General features: G+C 46.7%; 1 protein-coding gene across 2 annotated transcripts in view; it reads right to left on the bottom strand.

Moving 5' to 3' along the window:
• The window catches only part of FAM110B (family with sequence similarity 110 member B), a 129,148-nt gene that overhangs the window by 38,326 nt on the left and 69,077 nt on the right, over positions 1-21,745 (bottom strand). For both annotated transcript variants that reach the window (XM_060035402.1, XM_060035403.1), the window contains one exon: positions 17,794-17,882. The gene's annotated coding sequence lies outside the window, so the exon portion shown is untranslated. The remainder of the gene's footprint in view (positions 1-17,793; positions 17,883-21,745) is intronic.

The raw sequence follows: 21,745 nt of genomic DNA, 5'->3' as shown, positions 1-21,745 counted from the left end.
AACTGGATGTGTGAAACAATTTTTCAGTGACAGACATTCCAAATAGCAACAGGACTTGTTTGACTATTTTCACTACAGATGGTCCCTCGCTTTAAAAGGTTAGGACTGTCGAAAGAACCAAATACACTGAAACCGGGCCATGTGTGCTCAACGATCAATAGCAAAAAATGATGGTTCTGTGTGCTTTACCAATTTTTTGTCAAAACGTTAAGACTCTTTTTACTGTTGGTTATAAATGCATAGGGAAAGGAACACTATAACTTAATACATTTGATTTAGCAACATAAACACACCGGGGATTTGTTGTTTCTTCGTAAGAGCTTGCTAAGAGCAGTTTGAATGCTCTGTGTTTGCCTTCCTCATTTCATCCCACAGCATATGAACGGGGCGAGCATCTTCTCTATGCTCTCAAGAACTGTCACTCTCCTAAGTTTGGATCAGCTTCCAACATTTAGTACTTCGTGCTTTCAAAGTCGGAACATGTCTGAGAATTCCTTTAAAGTGAAGTTTTGAATGGTGTCATTTGCTCTGGGATGTCTTTGTTCTTGTCACAATCACTTTCCTCGCTTCTCTTCGCTCAGCTTCAGTCTGCATCTCTAGAGCCTCTGGGATGACGGCGGTGTTGATCTCCCCAAAGTCAGCACGGCCTCTACCGACGTCTGATGGGAATCTCACTTCCAGCATCATCACTTTCACTGCTCTGCTGTATTTCCACCTTGGTTGATGGAAGTTCCCTTTTTAAGTATCCAGGATTATAAAATGTCACAAGTTATCACCTTGGGACAAGGAGGAAACACAACTCCATGCTTCCCTGTCTCTGGGTGAACTGACTAGTAACTGTGCAGTGACCCATCACTGTCAGATTCTGAATAAAGTGGTGTGACTGGTCATTGGTCAAGATGCACAACTGCTGTTTACTTCGTGATTTATGGGCTGAAGAGCTAGCTATGAGGTTTGTACTTCATGCAACTAAAGCTAATACACTGCAGTAACTGAAATTTGGACAGTGGCTTTAAGCAACTGGTTTTATTCAGCTAAAACGTGTAACAGAAATTGACGCAGACTGGAACCCCATAAAGCAAAGAGAAATGATGGGGCAGAATTCAAATGCACCAGTTTTCTTCCAACTCCACGGGCTACAACAGAGTATTTCCTATTTGTTTAAGCTGGGACAGCAGTCACGTTCCTAAGGTTTGCATGAACATTCAGAGTTGAAAAAGACATCTGAATCTAGGAAAAATGAAACGTTCTGAAAAATAACAACCCATCAGGTTGTACAGTTATGATGAAACCCAGGTGTATCCAGCTCCAGAACTTGTTCTCCAACCTTAGGTAACATGCAGCCCAAAGCGATTTTACGGAAATGGCCAAAGTCTTTGAAACAAGCCCCTCCTCGCCCCCATACCAGAGCACCTGGTTCTACTGCTGGTGACAGCTCTCGGCTGCAACGTGTTTGGTTACCCATTCGAGGAAGCTCTCATCTCACAGGAAAGGCAAAGAAAAGACAGACTTCTTTTTCTGTGCAGAACTGCTAGTACCCACTGCCTAATACGTGCCAATGATATGACAATAATGTTTTCTCCCAGAATGACTGACTTTTCTAAAAGCACAAGTCTGATCATGTTACTCTCTTCTTGAACCTCTTTAATAGTTTTGAAGTTTCTAGCCTGAGCGAGCAACGTCCATCCTGGTTCATGGAATGCCCAACGTATGAGAAGCAGTGTGTGTGGGAAGGCAGTGGACTTTGTGGAGGTAGGGAGGGCGAGGTGGGGGCTTGCGGAAGTTGAGATGCCCCACTGAAAACACACGTGGAATGAGAACAGAGAAAAGCAGAGCCCGTACTGGGGGTTGTGACAAAGGCACAGCAGCAGGAAGAGAAAACAGAAGCTGAGGGCGGAGGCAGAGGAGGGAGCCGCAAGGCACCTGTATTGCCAGGACCTTGGTGGAAATCAACTCATTTAGACAACGAATGTGACTAGCTTTATAGTCATCTTTGCCCAAACAAATACCTTTCCATAACTGAAATCATGTACTCTAGGTTTAAAGTAGTTGGCTACATTAAAAAAAATATTAAGTAGTTAATTTAGGTATAATCTGAAGCAAAAGTCAGACATGAGGAATATATAATTTTATTGAAGATCAAATTATGTAAACAATGGTAAACTCTAGCATTACAATCAAATTACACAAGAAGAAATTAGTACACTGTAGATAGATCATTTCCTATTTTTTTTGCTCTAAAACAGAAGTGAATTGATTTGTGGGAATATCCTTTTGCTGCTCTGGGTCATCTTTTCCAAGTTCTGTCGATCAGAGGTCCTCCTTCTGTCACTGAGGCAGGGTGCCTCACTCTGAATTCCACTGAAGCGGCGGCAAAGTTATCTGCAATCTGCTTCTGTTAACATCCTCACTCTGCTTTAATGTAAACATGTTATTGAAACGTGTTGGTGAATAAGTCAGCATTGTTGAAAGAAAGGAAAAGTAAGATGGGCTGGTCTAGAAAATAACTACAAGCAGCGTTAATACAGAAGATTTCCTTTCCTTTCAAGTTTTAGATACAGGGCCTGAGCACCATTTAAACAGAATGAATACAAGTAAGCAAACGCTATAGCTCCAGCTTTCGGCTTTAGTGTCTCCCTTGGGGAATACACAAAGCACGTGGCCTGGGACTCAAGCTAAGACAGTTACTACTGCCTCCTGGCTGGTGGGCACAGACCTGCAGAATCAAGGAAATAGGTACCAAGAGGTACAAATGATGGTGAGCGGCCAGAGGCCATTCGCCATTTAGAACCTGGCCGTCTTGCTGGCTGGCGATGTAAATACACCACGATTAAATTACAGTGCAGTAATGCACCATCGAGAAATTAACTCTTGAAACACGAAAAATATTCGATTTTAGAGGAAGTCAGTTTACCGAGATTGGAAATCAATACAGCTCTTAATTAATGATATCCTGTGGTTAATTCTAACTAAATACTCATTATAGTCAAGGCTATTTTGGGATTAAAATGAAGTTATCATTTGATGAAAAGGTTAGAAAGATGTTTAGAGATTTCATTGCCATTGAGGAGTAACAATTGCTGGCGCAAGTTTAGACACAAATTAATTTACTTTTTAAATGAGGTTAAGCTGGTATGATTAAGAATGAATGGACCCTCCAAGGTCAAGAGCAAGCAGAGCGCTCAGGAGAGCTGGTCAAGGCTCAGGACTCCGCTTCCTAAAGGCATCCACACCACCTGTGTTTGGTTTGTATTGTGATCCAGGCACGAGATCTGATGGTTGTAAAATTGCTGAACAGACTTAGGATATGAAACAAGTTTTATTGTAACGATAGGTGTTATGGGTGGAATTGTGTCCCTCTAAAATTCCTATACTGAAGTCCTCAACCCCAGGACCTCAGCATGTGACCTTACTCGGAAACAGCGTTGTGCAGATGTAATTGGTTAAGTTAAGATGATACAGAGGTGGGAGGGCTCCTAATCCAATATGACTGGTGTCCTTATATAAAGGGGAAATTTGGGCACAGACACACACACACAGGGAGACGCCACGTGAAGATGAAGGTAGAGATCAGGGTGATGCTTCCACAAGCCAAGGAACCCCAAGAACTGCAGCAGAGACCACAGAGGCCAGGCGAGAGGCATGGAACAAGGAATGAGCCCTGGCACCCGGACCTAGACTTCTAGCGTCCTAAACTGTGAGGCGATACATTTCTGCTGTTTGAGCCACTCAGCTTGTGGTACCACATTAAGGCAGCCCTAGCAAACGAATACAGTATGTGAAACGTACTCAACTGAGAACAGAATCAACACATAACACCTGCAGGTTGCCCTCTGTGAAGGAGTCTACCCCCCTTCAAAGGGAATAATAATCTTATGGGACTAAACGACAAGCCCCGCAAATTGAACTAATGACTATTTTCAGAGTTACGGAGGAAGAGCCAGGTTAAGTGTAATAAGTGCTATTTCACTATTTGCAGTCTGTGAACGTGTATGTGACGGGTATGACACAGCACCAGGAGAAGAGAGCTCATACTCCCTGAATTCCAAAAGATTCTCCTAGAATCTAAGCTACAAGAGGGAAAAAAGGGACAAAGAACAGAGATCGGGGCAGGGAGAAGTTTAGCCAGACAGCATTGCCGGAGCACTTCTGGATGCAGAAAGCCTGGATAAATTCACAAAACGCAACTAGGACACTGAACAAAAGGGCGGTATTCTGAATGCTTAGAAATTAGGGAACAGGAAAGAGAATGGAGGGGCGGACGGAAATCAACAAAAAGTGTTTAAATGAAAATAAGCATGTAAAACATACAGCCCTCATTAGGCCCACCTCCATGTAACACCATATACTACACGATAGGAAGAAAACACACATTAAGAAATGTTATAAAAAATACATACTTTTCTCAGAGTTTCAAAAATATATTTAAACACTGAAAATTACTCGTGTTTAATTTATAAACTTATTAAGTATTCATTTTAAAAACTACATTTTAGGGCTTCCCTGGTGGCACAGTTGTTGAGAGTCCGCCTGCCGATGCAGGGGACGCGAGTTCGTGCCCCGGTCCGGGAGGATCCCACGTGCCGCGGAGCGGCTGGGCCTGTGAGGCATGGCCGCTGGGCCTGCGCGTCCAGAGCCTTTGCTCCACAATGGGAGAGGCCACAGCAGTGAGAGGCCCGCGTACCGCAGAAAAACAAAAACAACTACATTTAAATATTTAAGTGTATCACAGTTACCTACTATATAACCTTGAATATTTCCATACATTCCTTTAGATGTTACTCTCAGTTTAAACTAAGAAATTAGCAGGAATATAGACACTGCACACAAAATCTACTGTCCAGGAGGAACAGTGAACAATTATTCATTTTGTCTGGGTAGGGACGGTGGGCACGTCTCCGTAAGGAAGTTGAGATTTAAAAGACAGAAAGAGTACAGAAACAGCAAAGTATGATTAAATAAAATTATGTTCCCCAGATCAATCTAAAGCCAGGCCCAAAGTGATGGAAAAGGAAGGCTCAATTAGCAGCAAGAGAACATGCCGTGTCCTAGCAGGCGTTACTCTGCTTATGTGAAGTATGATTATTAATAACATCAAATGTAATACTTCTCAGATGAGAAGAGTCTATTAGTAATTTGAAATGAATGCTTTCCTTTCAATCATTATAACTATTCAAAAGCCAGATATTAATCTTAGATACTTTTTTTTTTTTAAAATACTAGCAGAGAGTTAATGTTCCTGGAACTACCCGGAAGGGCTTAGAGACTATTAAGTGTGTTTCCATGGTAACAGACTGCTTCACCAGGGAGAGATCATTTCACGCATTCCCTAAAACACAACGACCACAAGGGGGGAAGAGAGATCTGCATTTTCGCTTTTCAGGGTCATCATCCATGGTGATTTTTGGTAGAATTTCTATTTTTATGAGCGTGCACACGGCATTCATGGTCAGAAGTTGCCTAGGCTTCAATTTTTCCTCTTCTCCAGTGTGTGGACGACCTGGGATGTGTGCTCTGATGGGGGCCTCGGGGGTGACAAAGTCACCCACAGATTTCCCTCTGCTTCCTGCTGTGAGTTACAGCGCCCCGCTTAATCCAGTCCTGACGCTGTGTCCCCAGAGACGAGATGGGCTGAGCTGAAACGTGGGACCTTCACAACAGCTTTCAAGTAGATGGAGCACACGGTGGCCGCTGTCTAGCAGGGGCTCACGAACGCCAGCTGGACAAATGAGTCGTGACCGATGGCCAGGGGGTTACGAGAAGGAGCGAGCAGAAAGCATGGACGAGGGCAGGCTTACACCCCAACTGCAAACAGGTGCAGCGATGCTCGTGACCGGACGCTGACGGTCACCAATCCCTGAACTAGGGCGTCTCCACCAGGGATGCTGCTGGAAGGAAATGCTCCCATTCTGCTTTGCTTCACCGGCAATTCTGGCTGGAGAGGTGAGTGTGAAAATGCCCTTCTCTTTTGTCTTACAGGCATTGTTCTGACCCTCTACAGACACCTGTGGTCCACCAAAGGGCAGCATTTATTAGGGGGACAAGGGCCCGGCCAGACCTGCAGTCATGGACCTAAGTGGAGAGCAGTCCCACGGGGACGGGACTTGTGTGCCTCAGTTTCCTCCAGGTACAAGGATCTGGACCATGTTGAGGATCAAGTGAGAAAGTTCAGGTAAATGCTTAAAAGGGGGCGGAGTGCACAGCATGCATCCAATAAATGTCAGCTGCTGTAACTATTACTGTTCAAGTTATTAGTACTGTTAATATTAAAAATCAGGCAGTGTCCTCTGCGAGGCCATGTGGAGAAAAACTCAAGTCAATCTTTATAAATGATGAGAGGAAAACACTGACATTCTTTCAGAGTGTGCACAGACCTTAGCCTTTATTTTTAACAAAACTAGTTAACTGGAACTGAATCTTGCTAACGGGTGACACATTTGGGGAGAAGGACAGAATCATACTTCAGGGGCAACAAAGAAAATTTTCTAAAAGATGCCATAATGACAGGAATACGTTTTTAAAGTAAAAATTAGTTTCAATGGTATTTTACTTCTATGAAATGCTTTTTTTTCCCTAAACGATGATCTCCCGATCTGAAAGTAAAGAAGGGCCATACGAACTTTGAAAATTAATAACTTTAACTTAGAAGTAAACTTTATCATCAATGCCCCCATATTACATCTACTTCTCAAAGTCTCTGTCATATCATTACAATGCTAGGATGTTTATGGTGTTGCTGCAAGTGAGTGTCTTTTCAAATTGTCATGATTATTTTGGTCCTTATTTGCGTCGTAATCCATTTATCACACCAAATTGAATAACTGCAAAGTGAAACCACGGGTGTTGATAACAACAACAACAAAATGACCAGGGGAAGAAATGTACTTTGAGTAGTAGAAGGTCACGGCTTTGAGTTCAGATTCTATTACGTCTTTTTTGTGGAAAGCAAAAACCATAAAACTGAGACACCCACAAGTAAATCAAATCGCAGAACTAAATTACTGAGAGTCTAAGGCACTGTTTTGAGCACCCCAGCTGAGGGAAGTAGCAGTCAGATATAAGCATTAAACAACTAAATAGATTCCCCAACGCCAAGGATAAGGTTGAGAGAGATCGCTCATGTTCTCAGAACTGAAGGAATTACAGCTTAGCCACCGATGGCCTTCAAGTGACGAAATACTTTATGATCCTTGCCCAGTGAAGTCCACGGCTTCACGGGGCCGATGAAGAGAGGCGGCCTATGATGGGCAGCATCGAGACCACGGAGTTGCTGTGAAATAAAACCACTCGTCTGTGAAGGTTTTATTTCAGCTTGTCCCTGCCCTTTGTCGGACCATTTAATTGTCATCCTAAAACCTCAAAGCTTTATTGCAGAGTTTTCACCGCTGCTAAAGGAATATTCATGGCGCCAGGCTCTGCTCCTGTCAAAGACAGTATTTATGCCCATGAGAAGATAAAACTGTTGTAACCAGGGAAAATGTCGCAGATTTACAAGGGATCAAATTTACATGGTAGCAAGTGGATGTGCCTGGGTTTCACCTTGTGAGCCCTCTGACAGAAAAGCAAGCGTGAAGGCCGAAAAGTCTGTCCTTGATGGCTTTTGGACGAAATGTCACTTCCCCTCTGGCACCACCCCGTCCTCTCACGTCGAGGATGAGGGCCTAACTCTGCATTGGCGTTCAGTGTTTTCAAAGCGTCCACACAAATTCTAGGGCTTGCAATCAACCGAGAATCCTAAATGTTTCTTAAGTTTGGGAAATGGGAGAAATAGAAATTGGTTTATGAAGCCAGTGTTCATATTCATAGTATCCCATAAAAAGCAGCATATACGATCCCCCCTCAAATCTCTTCCAAGAACGAAGAGAACACATTATGGAAAGAAAGAGGAATACTTCACTGAGTTCAGCACTTAACTGTGAAGGATGGAGCATTCTGTCTGTCCTTTTATTGTAGGAGTTCTAAACTAGACATATGACTTGAAAACATCATTTGGGCCCTAAAGGAACTGGGAATTCAGCAAGTCAGTAAAATAATGAAGACAGCTGTGGAGTGACTGGGGAGGTGAGGAAATTCAGTGTTTCATACAGACTCACTGAATATATGTATGCATGCAGTAAAATGAGTTTTAATGGAAAAACTGAAAGTTGTGATTATTGTTTACAATTAATTATGACATTATCTGTAATCCTAGCGTACTATACCAGGTGTAAAGCAATTGCATATTTGATATTCTGTGCATTGCCTGAAACAGGCACCATAATACAATTTACTTTTTCATTTAATTTCATTTTGGCAAAACAGTTCCTGGGCTGCTCCTAGGAGCCAGGTGCTGTTCTGACCACGAGGGATACAAAAATGACTGCAATCTGTGCTGTCGTTGAGATCACAGACCGGAGAGAAGAGACTCCGTTTGAATGGAGAGGGTCTATTTCAGTGCAGAATGAAGGCACACGAGGGGCCGTGAAACCACCTGCAAGGGGCGGGCGAGGCTAAGTCACAGGCTCAAGGGAAACAATAAGCCGTCCCGGAAGGAAGGACGCCCGGAGCAGGCTGCCGAGGCCGTGCCAGGAGCAGGGACGGCACAAGCCCAAGGCCGAGGGCAGCGGGAGCCTGGCATTCATGGGGGCCGTGGGTCCCGTCCCCATCCTGCGGGAAACCCTGTGAGGGAGGAAGACAGAGCAGGAGAGGTGGACAGACGGTCTCAGGGAATCCTATATCCAAGTGAGGGGGCCTGAACTTGACCTTGAAAGGGAGCAACCTGATGCTTTAAGTCAGGCTGGTGCTCTTTGGAGTGTGCAGAGCAGATCCAAGGGGGCAAGGAGGGCAGCAAAACTCCAGGGAAGGAGGGACTTGGGTTTGAACGAGGTGTCCCATAATGAGCTGTGCAGGAGGGAGTTTTCCTTTGAGGGGCGTCTCTTGGCCTCATCCAACAGATATTTTTGAAAAGCTGCAAACAAATTCTGTAAGCCAAATAATATTTTCCCATTGACAATTGACTCATGTTTATAGTAATTTCATTGATTTAAAAGGAAACTGGCACTGGGCCCGAGCGTGGTGAGAACCTTGGGGTTCGGCTGTCTTTGGAGCATGTTCCAGCTGCAGAAGCATCACCTCACGTCGAGCTCACTGGGACATCAACGTGTAAAACAGGCAGACGCAGAGGGCCTGGGCTAGAGCAGAGCCTCCAATCTCCATGCCCCTCGGCCTTGAAGTCCCTAGTACTTGAGGGGACACAGCTGGAAAATTACCGATGAAGGTGAAGTCATTCGTTCTACAGATTGGCCCACGAGGTGCCGGCCCCAGCAGAGGTCTCCTTTCGGAGCCGGGATGTAGGTAGGAGGAGACAGAAGGGCTCGTATCCTGGCTCTTCCTGTGTGAACCACACAACTTTGAAAAATCACTGTCTCCCAGGCACCTGCTGCCTCATCGGCCAAGCTGAGATTACAGTTCCCCCACCCTTCAGGGCTGTTGAAGTGAACGCACTTTGTGAAACGTGTAAGTCTGTCATCAAAAAGCTAATCGCTACTGCTGATAGGTAGCCTCAAATCAGAGGGCTGGGAGCGAAGCCTGTGACCTGAGTCCCCGGTGACCAGGAGAACCATCATGGCCCCCAGATGAGGACAGAGGTGACAGACAGCACTGGTCTCTCCGGGGCCACCATGTGATAAACCCGCTGGAAGGGGAACCTCTGGTTGGCACCTGCAGCAACTCCTGTGGTTCCAAGAAACCTTCAGTAAATCTAAACTGTCAAAAGAATACAGTTTCTAAATAGGAAAAAACCCCCCAAAAACCAAAACACCAAACACTTTCCTCCAAAGTCTGAGAAACACCGGGCACACCAAACCATCACAGTCGACGCACTTTGGCAAGGTGGGTAAGGACGGATCTGCAGCCAGACAGACAAGGGCTCGAATCTCACCACGTGATTACCTGCTTTGTTCAACAACTACCCACTGTGAGAACTACTGGAGGTGATGCACATAAAGGACTTGGCGCCACACCTGGCCCCTGAGAAGTGCCCAGTAAATGCCAAGCAAAGCCCCAGCTCCACAATCTCCTACTTGGGCCACATCACGTGCACCCTCACCCTCTGGAGCTCTCCGTCCGTTACCACGCCAGTGTCTTCACTGGGAAATGCACAAGCCCCGAAGTGCACTGTAGAGCATCACCCTCTGGTATTGACCTGGGAGGAGACTGGGAACTAAAGGAGGCGGTTTGTGAAGTATGTCACACATCACAGCAATAATGCACAAGCTGAAAACAGCAGTAGCGCTCTACGACATATCCTCAGAAGCACACAGCCATCCTACTCATGCATGAGGCTAAGTGCCAATAAAGTGGCTACGTATTAGTTTAAAATCTAAGAACACTTCACATAGCACTTCAAAACCGGGTTTCAATAGTCTTAAAAATAAGAGATCGATTGGATGCGAATGTCTAATTATCAAAAAGTGCTTTGAAACACAGTCGTTGTATTTAAGATTAATGTCAAGTGTCACTAATAAAGTACAATGAGAAACCCTAAAATGCTGCAGATCTGGCATAAAATGTCTTCTTAATTTCCCGGTTCTTAATCGGAGCTTTAAAGTCACAGGTTAATATAGCTTTTCTTAATTGTACTGAGCATCTCTTATTTGAATGCTTAGTGACCAAAGGGTGTTAAGAGTAAGAGGTTCTCTCCAAGGCTCTGAATGAGGCACCTGACTCTGGCTGGCCCTCCTGGAGGCCACTCAGATGAGCTGAACGTCCAGCTGTGAAGTGAGCCCAGTACACAGCTGATGGACACCAATGCTGCGTGTGCAAACCAGTGGTGCTCAAGGAATGCAGCGAGGAGTAAACAGCTCCACAAAAGCAGAATGCAGCACGTTGCATAATGGAGACAGGTCCTGGGCTGCTGGCCCTCTTAACCCCCGCGTGGCCATGTCCTGCATGCACAGACGCTGCTGTCACACTTGTATGACAGCAGACGTGAAACCCACAACTGTCCTTTTCGCGTACAGGACATCCTTCAGTCCTGTTAAAGCCCACAGACTGTTCTCAGGCCTCTATCATGTTGGATTCTGTGCTGGATTCTAAAGACACAGAGTTAAAACAAAATTCCTACCCTCATATCACTTACAATCTACTAGAAACAGGCGCAGCAACTTCCCGTAACACAAACCAGACTAATTAGCGCCCTTTATGTCCTCAGAGAATGAAAAGAGGACGTGACTGCACGCATAGCCCGAAGGGACCACGAGTACACGGAATCTGTAAATTCTGAATAAACGCAGAGTTAGGGATAAGAAGAGTCTCCACACAGCAGAGGAAATCTGAACCGAGCCCCCCAACTGAGGGGGATTTTGATTGAGTTTCTACTTGTGCTTCTTGCTGTCAGTGGGTCTGTTCTACCTTCTGGAGGTGATGCTGTTACTTTCCTCTTGATTTTGTTAGTACATGTCTATTTAGATGTCACTCAATTATGGACATTTAAGAACTGACAACAGGGCTTCCCTGATGGCACAGTGGTTAAGAATCTGCCTGCCAATGCAGGGGACACAGGTTCAAGCCCTGGTCCCGGAAGATCCCACATGCCGCAGAGCAACTAAGCCTGCGTGCCACAACTACTGAGCCCACGTGCCACAACTACTGAAGCCGGTGTGCCTAGAGCCCATGCTCCGAAACAAGAGAAGCCACTGCAATGAGAAACCCGCGCACCGCAACGAAGAGCAGCCCCCACTCGCCGTAACCAGAGAAACCCGGTGCACAGCAACGAAGACCCAACGCAGCCAAAAATAAAAATAAATAAAATAAATAAATTAAAAAAAAGAAAAAAAAAAAAAAAGAACTGACAACAGCTTTCCAGTCTGGGTTGTTGAATAAAATTGTTATTTTTGTGGAGGGCTTCCCAGGTTGACAAACAGCTTCATCCCTGTCCAGTAACTTAATCAGTCCTCAGAACTCTGCTAATGTGGCTAAACACTCCACAGTTTCCTCTCGGATTTCAACTCCAGCCCACCTTCTCCTTGTGTGCCCTGTGGACGCCCGGGGTGGCTTGCGTAGTGCTGCTTGTTTATTCATTCTCTCAGACAACTGAGAGCCCGAGCCGTCTTTGCACTAAGGGAAAAATTTTACATCAACTTACCATGTAACTTGAGAATCATATAAACGCTTAAAGCAAAAAAACAATTTCCAGACTACTTATAAATGTACCTAGTATGTACTGAATTGTGAAAAAATCTGAAGGAATGAAAGGTAAAAATTCTTGGATTTTGCTCAAAAGACTTTTTTTTTTTTTTTTTTTGGCCACGCAGCATAGCTTGAGGGATCGTAGTTCCCCAAGACTTTTGTTTTAAAAGGAAAAAGTAACTTTTGAAATGAGCCTCAAAGGAACGCCCAGCCTCTGGGAGCCAGGAATTGATAAGGAATTCCAGGCAAGGAAAAGCTCGTCCACTCTGATGAGACAGGTACGTGAAAAACAGGAGGAGACAAATGGATATTTGTGTTTTGGGGGTTTTTTTTGTTTGGGGGTTTAATTTTGGCGGGGCGGGGCGTGCTGCATGGCATGTGGGATCTTAGTTCCCCAACCAGGGATGGAACCCGTGTCCCCTGCAGTGGAAGCTCGGAGTCCTAACCACTGGACCACCAGGGAAGTCCCTGGATACTGCCTTGATGAGGGTGAGGATCCCAGTTGAGAGGTGGCTTTAACTGCCAGGCTCTGGAATTTAAATCTGACCCATGGGTAACTGGGAGGAAGCAGGATGTTGGAGCAGGGAAGTAACAAGATGAAAACAGTGCTTGCAAAAGACTTTTCTGCTTACCAAGTGGACTGGTCTGAGAGCAAAGAGTAAGGCAGGCCCGCGAACAGATGGCGAAGTCAGGAATGGAGCTGTCTGGTGACAAAGAGATGCCAGTGCCGACGCACGGGGCACACGGAGGGTCCGCAAAGCTTGACGCCTACACAGGCACGTGGGCTACAGAACCAGGAGTCACGCCATGGGGCGTCCTTCCAGAGGAAGGTCCTTCCGCTGACCGTCCTGGTCAAAGCTGCCTCTCTTTGACCTAGGATGATGCAGAGCTCAGCTTTAAGTGTGTCCTACAGAGAATCAGACCCACAAGACTCAAGTAACAGCAAGAGATCGATATTTCTGGTCACCGATGGACCAGTGCCCCGTGAAGCATGTCCAAACACCGCCCAAAGACCAGGGGCAGAGAAAGAGGCTTCTCCCCCTCAGCTGAACAGGAGGAATTTCCCAAAGAAGAAACGCAGATTAGGAGGATTCTCAGGTTTCTGTTATATCTATGAACACAGGTATGTAACAAAATAACAGAAGTGAACATGGAACATACTTTTATCCTGGGGTCTTTGTAACGTTCAGGCCGCTATAGCAAAACGCCACAGACTATGTGGCTTAGGACCAACAGACGTTTATTTTCCACAGTTTTGGAGGCTGGACGTCCAAGGTCACGGTGCCGGCACGGTCGTGTTCTGCTGAAGGCTCCCCTCTGGGCTGCAGACTCCCTGCCCCAACCTCACGTGGCGGAAGGAGTAAGGCATCTCCCCGGAGCCTTTCTGTAAAGGGCACTAATTCCTCCCATTCATGAGGACGCCACCCTCAGGACTTCAGCACCTACCAGAGGCCCCATCTCCTAATTACCTCCCCATTGGCCACCAGGAGTTCAACACATGAATCTGGGCGGGGGACACACACACTGAGACCACAGCACTGGGCTATCGTGCGTGGACCAGCGTGGAGAGGACACTCCATGTTTCTGAACTTCGCTGAGTATTCAGAACGCATAAACGCTTTCTCAGTCCGCAGGGATGCAGCAGACACGGAGCGGGCTGGAGAATGAATGTGAAGGTCTAATCCCTCAGCAGGCGTCCTCCTCTCTCTCTAATGGGCATGCTCTTATGGGGCCCTCAACCAACTTTCCTGTTCCATTTATGACCCCATCACTATAAAGAAATCAACTGGTGTGAAAGGTCTGGGGTCTTACAGAAGAGGTGGACCTGGGTTCTACGCCCAGCGTGTGTCTGGTCACATGGCTGCCCTTTATGTGAGGTTAATCTCTTTGATTCTCGTACCCCTGTCTACACCATGAAGACTCTACACCTTCCCTGCAGGCACGTGGTGCTTCCAGCAGTGGGGTCCCAGAGCAGGTCTTCCACAGACGACGGCCTTAACCTTTCTGCTGGTCTTTGTAAGAAAGCAATGCCTCCGTTGACAATCAACTGACTTAAAGTGTAACAGCCATTAATAATGAACAACAACAAACTACGCACACACAGCAACCCACAGAATTTGTCTTTCATTCGATTTCAAAAAACAGCATTTTAAATACGCCAAATAACTTAAACGGTAGTTTAGTCATTTAAATTGTAATCAACAGTGGCTTCTTGAACCTCATAATACATGTGTGTTAAATCCTCACAAATAGAATCTGCATACAGGGGTATTTATTTTATTTTTTTTTAATTATTTTTTTTGAAGATTTTCTGATGTGGACCATTTTTAAAGTCTTTATTGAGTTTGTTACAATATTGCTTCTGTTTTTTCTTTTGCTTTATTTTGACCCCGAGCCTTGTGGGATCTTAGCTCCCCAACCAGGGATCGCACCCGCACCCCCTGCATTGGAAGGCGAAGTCTTAATCACTGGACCACCAGGGAAGTCCCGTGGGGAGGGGTATTTATTTTAGAGAGGGAAATATCCTTATATCTATCCTTCCAGAAGCCAATAGGATCTCTGTGAACAAGGGGAATAAAACAACTGAAATCCCAGCTGCTTTTTCCCAAGGATGCCCCCTCCTCTCCCTCTTCTTTTTTAAAAGGCAGTGAGCCCGGTCAGGGGGTCTCGGCAGCGGCCTGCCCTCCCCGGCCCCAGGAGACCTGCTCAAGGTCAGCTGAGCCGGCCTCGGGGAGTCACCTGACGGTTCTGGTGGAACCTGAGCTCTGAGTCACTCGCTTGGCAAAGAACTGATGTGGCAAAAGGCAGAAGTCAGAGATGCTGGCGTGAAAGGCAGATGAGTCATGGAGGGGAAACGGATCCCTCGCTGCGGAGGACCAGCCTCAGGAAACACTGAGATGGAGAAAAGGTGTTTGTGGCAAGCTAGCAGGTGGTCTTGGTCAGGACCATTTAACACACAAACAAAACTGCAAGGCTGCTTTTGGTCCCAGCAATCTCACGTTCCCAGCGCTCACACTCTAAAAGAACAAAACTCCATCCCAGAGAAGTTTTGAAAATGGCAACTTTCCGGGAGAAACTCACGTTATCAATTATTTCAGTTTGATGAAGATAATGAGCAACTAAAAACAAGGGAAACATTGTAACTTACTTCCTGAAACTGCAATCACCTGAATAATGCACAGAGGTTGGTGGTTGTGTGTCCCTTGAAAGGTGACTCACATGTACATTACATAGGACGACTGAGGTTCTAGGTTGAAAAAACTCCAAAGTCTGATTCAAAGCACATTACAAGGTCATTTTGTGCCTGCATTTTCTTTTTTAGTCTCCTAAAAGAAGGGATCACTTTTTAAAAAAGACCCATCTTATACTTTTAAAACATAATAACCTTAAATACACGTATTGAGGAGTGGTGAAAAATGTTGATGGTGATTAATAGTACATATCCTTTATAAGGCGACTTATCTGTCATTTACAAACTCAGAAAAGAACAAGTTTTAAAGAACTTTAAATGTGAAAATAGCCTCAAACAATGGAAAGCATTTGGATAACAAGACAAAAGCTACGCTTTTCACAACAATCTTTAGAGCACCTTTTTGTTCGTTTCTATCTTCTTTAGGGGAAACTGGTATAAAAACGATTTAAAGTAACCAGCACAGAGACCTGGCATTACTTGGGAATCAGACACAGGAGCCCAGATTTAGAGTCTACGTAACCCAGGTGACACTGTGTTAATGAGTGACAGGGCTGAATCCTTTCTAATCTTCCTGACGCAGGGCCTGTGGCCAAATAATAATATTGACAAAGCTCAAGACGATTATGCCTGTGAAGGTAACCCACTATCTGATCCGGGAGGGAGGAAGGAAGGAGGGGCCCCCCGCTTCTCCAGGCCTACCCTCTCCCCGGCACGTGCTGTGGCTGTGTCATGTGACCTTGCCCAAACCCCTAGGAGCGTGTTGGTATTCTTACTTGGCACGTGGGAAACTGAGGCTTAGACGTGAAGTCCACTGGCAGGGTTAGTACGCAGCGGAGCTGGGTATACACTCACGTCTACTCAACATTGCAGTTCTTTCCTGGCCACTGGGGCTGCCAATTCACCTGCTAGCAGGAGCCAGCTGGGCGGGAGGAGGGGCGCAGGGAACCCCGAGAGGGAACAAGAGGCCCCTGATTGCTGGGGACTTGTCCTGCTCTTAGCACTTGGAAGTCCCACGTTCCAGAAAACCTCTCACTTGTGGGCAAATCGAGATGGGTGGGCTCCTAGAACGAGCAGAGTGGGGAAGGCAGGCCCTGGTGGAGACGACCCCCATTAAGCCCACCTGTGTGGAGGTGCAATTCCACGAGCTGGGGGCTGGGGACGGGAGATGCTGAGCTCCCTCCAGCCAAGAGGAGCCCAAGGCTTTCATATCAGAACTTCTTATATCTGTGGTAAGGGAACACGGTGAGAAGACTGACGGATTTCAGTGTGTCTCGCTGATACGTGCTGTTGGCTTTTTCTTCAATCCCCCTTTCCACAGATGGCAGAATTCCACCTGGTCGAGGCTGATTCTTATTTGTCAGCCTAAGCTAGATGCTAGGATTCCAGGAGACCCACACGGTCTACCCAACAAAGTTCTGCATGATGGAACGACAAACAGCTATAAAACGCACGGCGCGCTATCCAGGTAATGGTACGTTACATATGGATGCTGGAAGAGAGGCTCGAGGATAGCTGCCAATCAAACCAAAGCACGTGGTCGCTCGGGAACACGGGCGCCGAGGCTAAGGCTTGGTGACCTCACAAGGGCTGCTCTTTACCACGTGTCAGGCCCTTGCACACGTGAGTTAACTGGAGAGCTAGCTGTCTGTCCATTTCCTGAACATTCTCAACTTCCGCATTTGGTGACACTGAGCTCTCAGCCCCTCTGTCAAAGGGGAGGAACCATCTGGACCTTGACCACTGCTCATCTACTTCCTCAGCTCCTTCATGGGAAGATGGGTCTGGCTAAAGGATGTCTCCAGGCTCGCCATCAGGAAGGAATCCGGTGGCGTGGACGTGGGACAAAGCACCCAGCAACGTCCTTTACGGACACACACACTCCCACGTCTGCTGACTGTCCTTCAACACCTGCCCCACTCTCTCGGTCTGTCCCCTGGCTGACATCTAGGTTCTGCCCTCCTGACGGGACCTCCCTAGGGAGGCCATCCTGCAAACATCTCTGTGCCCCAGGCTCCCAGGCATTTGCTGTTGTCCCTATAGCATTAGGGCTGCCAGAAAACACCACCTCACTCCCCAAGCACAGACAGTGGACTTCGCACTGGAGTGTAAAAACGTTCATTTTTTGGATACTGTTTTCGAATCCATGCACTTCTAGATACCAGGGAGATTACGAGTAAATATTACACAGCCCTTAAAAGACCAGAACTGCTGGGAGACATGCAGGCAACATAACACGGAAACCCCTGGGGAAGGAAATCATCATCACTGTTAGTTTGGCCCTGCAGGCCCTCAAAGGTGGGACTCCTCTTTTTTTTGCCAGATAGCAAAATACCTGAAACCTCAGCCTTTGTCTTAGTGTAATATGACAGAGGTTTTCAGAGAGAATCAATACCTTCTGCTCAGAATGGATCAAAGCAAAGCAACACACTTACTTGAAAGAGGACTGAGTATTTTACGGATTGCTGGCAGAAGTCACAGGGAATCCTCCCTCTCTTAAAGTACTCTCTGCTGCACGAAATATCTAAAAACAGAGAAAAGAAAAGATCGCTATTGCTTTTTTACTTGACAAAAATAGGCAGGCTATTAAATATTTACAACAACAGAAAATGAAAATTCTTTTAAAAATTGGTCAATAAATTTAAAAAGACAGATAACGAACACGGAGGTAAACCAAACTGTGTTAGTTTTTACATACACATTTCAGCTAGAAGCTAAGTGTTTTGTTCACCTTGACTAGTTTTTGAAGGAGACATCTAACCGCAGATAGCAAGTATAAAGATAGAAGAATGTCAACACCAAGTTGTGAGAGGTCATACAGACGAAGGCTGACAGGGCGTCATCTCATCCTCAGAACTGCCGCTCTACACACGGGAGTCCGCGTGTGCGCAGGGAGTGACGGGCTGTCAGAGTCTCAAAGGGCCTTAGAGCCCACCTGGGACAAACCCCACTTCAGTCCACGACACAGAGCCCACTCAGGGCGAGGGCTCAGCACAGACCACCCAGCTGGCTGGGGCAGAGCTCCTGACTGCCACAGGGGCACCCTTCACAGCACTGCAGCCTGCCACGCCTGTAGCCATTCATTCATTCATTCATTCACTCTCCAGGACTGACTGAGCACTTCCTATGGACCAAGTTCTATTCTAGGCTCTGGGGGTTAAGACCAAGTCTCTGACCTCCAGAGAGGGGAGACTAAATAACAACAGATACTGTCTTAGACGGTCCCACTGGAATGGCAGTTGGGGACACTTGAGCATAATCCCGAAAGCACTGAGGGGACAAGCCTGGGGTCTACTGGGGGAAGCACCCTCCGAGCAAGGGGGCAGCCGGGGCCCCGAGCAGGGGGAGCAAGGAGGCCGATGTGGCTGAAGCGGGGACACTGTGGAGACGCAGGAAGGCGGCTGAGTCTGTGGCCATGGATGAACCAACCGATGGAATGCAGGGAACAGGGGGGCTAACGGAGGGCAGAACCTTGGAGAACATCTGTTTAAAAGGGGGGCAGAAAAGGCAGCTGGGAAGGAACAGCCAGGGATGGGAAGCCAGCAGGGTTGGCTGCCGGCTCTGCGATCAGCTCTGACGGAGAATACTTCCAGCTCAGCGAGGAGGGCGGGGTAAGGACAGAGGGAAAGACAGAGGCTGCTCTTCTGACGGGCTGTGCAAACGTCGGTGTGCAAGCCTGACAGGGCAGAACACTAGAGCATCTGGAGGGTGTTCTGACTGCAGGCCCCGAAGTATCGGAAATGCAGGGCCGGTTCCATGTAGACATTTTCCTGGCGGCAAGAGCTAATGCAAGTGTGTGACCCTTAAGGGGGACTTCCCCTCCAAATCTGACAAGATTGAAAATCTGTCTAAATTCCATCAAATGTATAAGGAGAGCAGAAGGCCTTAATCATTGGAAGGTCAAATGCAAGTGCTATATTCCAAGCCCAAGCTTGTCTTTAATGAGCACATACAAAATAAATGACTGAAATAAATAAAAGAGCTAATTAAATAAATAAAACAGTCAACCGGCATCCCATCGCAAATGATAACTCCTGGCAATGCAAGCAGTTCTAAAAGCAATCCCTAAATTACTTAAGAGTACAACAGTGAGGAAGGTGTTTTGTGATGCCTTTAAGATGCATCTTTAAATTACTGGATGCATTTAAAAAATTTTTTCGAATCCCACGTGATATAAATCTATTGCAATAAAAATACTTCCAGGCAGGGCTTCCCTGGTGGCGCAGTGGTTGAGAGTCCGCCTGCCGATGCAGGGGACATGGGTTTGTGCCCCGGTCCGGGAAGATCCCACATGCCGCGGAGCGGCTGGGCCCGTGAGCCATGGCCGCTGAGCCTGCGCGTCCGGAGCCTGTGCTCCGCAACGGGAGAGGCCACAACAGTTAGAGGCCTGCGTACCACAAAAAACAAAACAAAACAGAAAACAAAAAAAAACCTTCCAGGCAGCAATCTAGTGTGCATTCTGAGGAGGGTTGGGAGGAGGAAGAAAAGACACAACAGTTCCTGTTTATGACATTTACTATTACAGATCACACATACGGCAACAGGGAGACTGAAAGTCCCTATCAAAGAGGAACCAGGTCTGTGGCCCACGCTGACTCCTACTTGACACTAAGAGCGGTGCTTGTGGTGCAAAAACGTTCTAGGTCAAGCACTACTGCCCTTGCCCTGAGGTCTTCACACCGCACCCCTGGTCACTCCTCCTCAGGATCCCCAAGCTGGCCGCCTCCCTCTGCTCCCTGCACCCCATTATTATTTATCTCACGGCCTCTCCTCCACAGTCTGCCACTGCCTGCTGAGAGGGCTGCGCCTTCTCTCCTTTTTTAAGGCTTAGCACAGAACCTAGCACGTGGTAGGTGCCCGTAATTACAGAATGAATAACGAAAGAAAGACTAGACACACTTAGATGAGGCCTAACGGCTCCTCAGACATTTTTCCAACCCAGGCAGGTTCTGGAGGATCGACCCTGAAATACTTATCAATTGTGAATGACAGGCCTCCCTCAGTGCTTTTGATGCCACAGATGCCAGGGGACCAGCCAGAGAGCCGCCTGCGGGCGCCACCTGGCAACTCTTCACCCCATGCCCTGGACTGCCCCCCACTCCTTCCTTTTTACTGGAACTTTCAGGCCCTGTGCAGCCCAGCTGCTTTGTGGCACATCATATTCTACGTGGAAGGACTTTTCATTTTTAAACTGATTATCATTTTTCCTGCTGTCATTATCAGCCCCTAGAAGAAAAAGTGAGAGAGTATCTCTTATAGCAGACAGTGTTTTAATTTTAAAATATTATACGCTTTACGCTTCTAGCTCATGCTAATAGACCTATTTTTGATTGGTCAGAAATGTCACTCATCCATGAAGAGTTATGGAATTATAAGGATGAGAGAGAACAAAATTTTAAGTGCCCAAGACATTTGTTTTTACTTTCTTATCTCAGAAATACATAAAGATTCGTGTAGTTAAAAAAAAAATGTTAAGATGTGACTCATCTGAAGATAAAAGTGCAGATTTTCTTACTTTGCAAAAACATAAATAACATTTTACTTAGTGCTATTAGAAAAATGCCCCTTTAGTGTATGTTAAAAGGCCCTCCGGGATATCATAGTAAATTACTACACAGTATTCACACACGGTTATATTTATATTTACCTCTGTAAGAAGTTCCTTCTAGACACAGAAAGTCTTTTAAGATCCAACCCTGACAGTCAGCATCGGCCAGAACCACTTCCCACGGCTTCCCGTGACACACAGCTGAACAACGATGCTTGTAGGGGAGAGTCACACAGCTTGCAGTTGAACAATAATTTACTTTTTTTTTTTTTTTTTTTGCGGTACGCGGGCCTCTCACTGTTGTCGCCTCTCCCGCTGCAGAGCACAGGCTCTGGACGCGCAGGCTCAGCGGCCATGGCTCACGGGCCCAGCCGCTCCACGGCACGTGGGATCTTCCCGGACCGGAGCACGAACCCGTGTCCCGTGCCTCGGCAGGCGGACTCTCAACCACTGCACCACCAGGGAAGCCCAATAATTTACTTTTAAGGCAGCCGACTTCTTAGAATGTTCTAAGACCAGGGTAATTTAGGAAGCGTTTCACGAGATTAAGAAAAGGGAGAGGGATAGACAACGATGGGATCGCATCTGTTTATTCTTCCCCAAGTGAGGGTCTAAGCCCGTCTGTGGATAGGAGGTTACTTTCCACGTCTGCACAGGGAGCACCTCAGGCAGAGAATGAAGAGGCAGGAGGGCTCCGGGCACATGACGAAGAGCAAAGCCCAGAACTGAGCTGCGCCCTCCGCCCCTCACCACGCAACCTTGTGAAATGTGACGGGGGTGTGGTTTGCATCATCAGGGCGTCCAAAGAGGAAGTCAGTGCCCCCCGCAGGGTGACCCCT

This window comes from Delphinus delphis, chromosome 17 (assembly GCF_949987515.2).
Source record: "Delphinus delphis chromosome 17, mDelDel1.2, whole genome shotgun sequence".
NCBI classification, from domain to species: Eukaryota; Metazoa; Chordata; class Mammalia; order Artiodactyla; family Delphinidae; genus Delphinus; species Delphinus delphis.
This window is presented reverse-complemented; position numbering and strand designations above follow the sequence as displayed.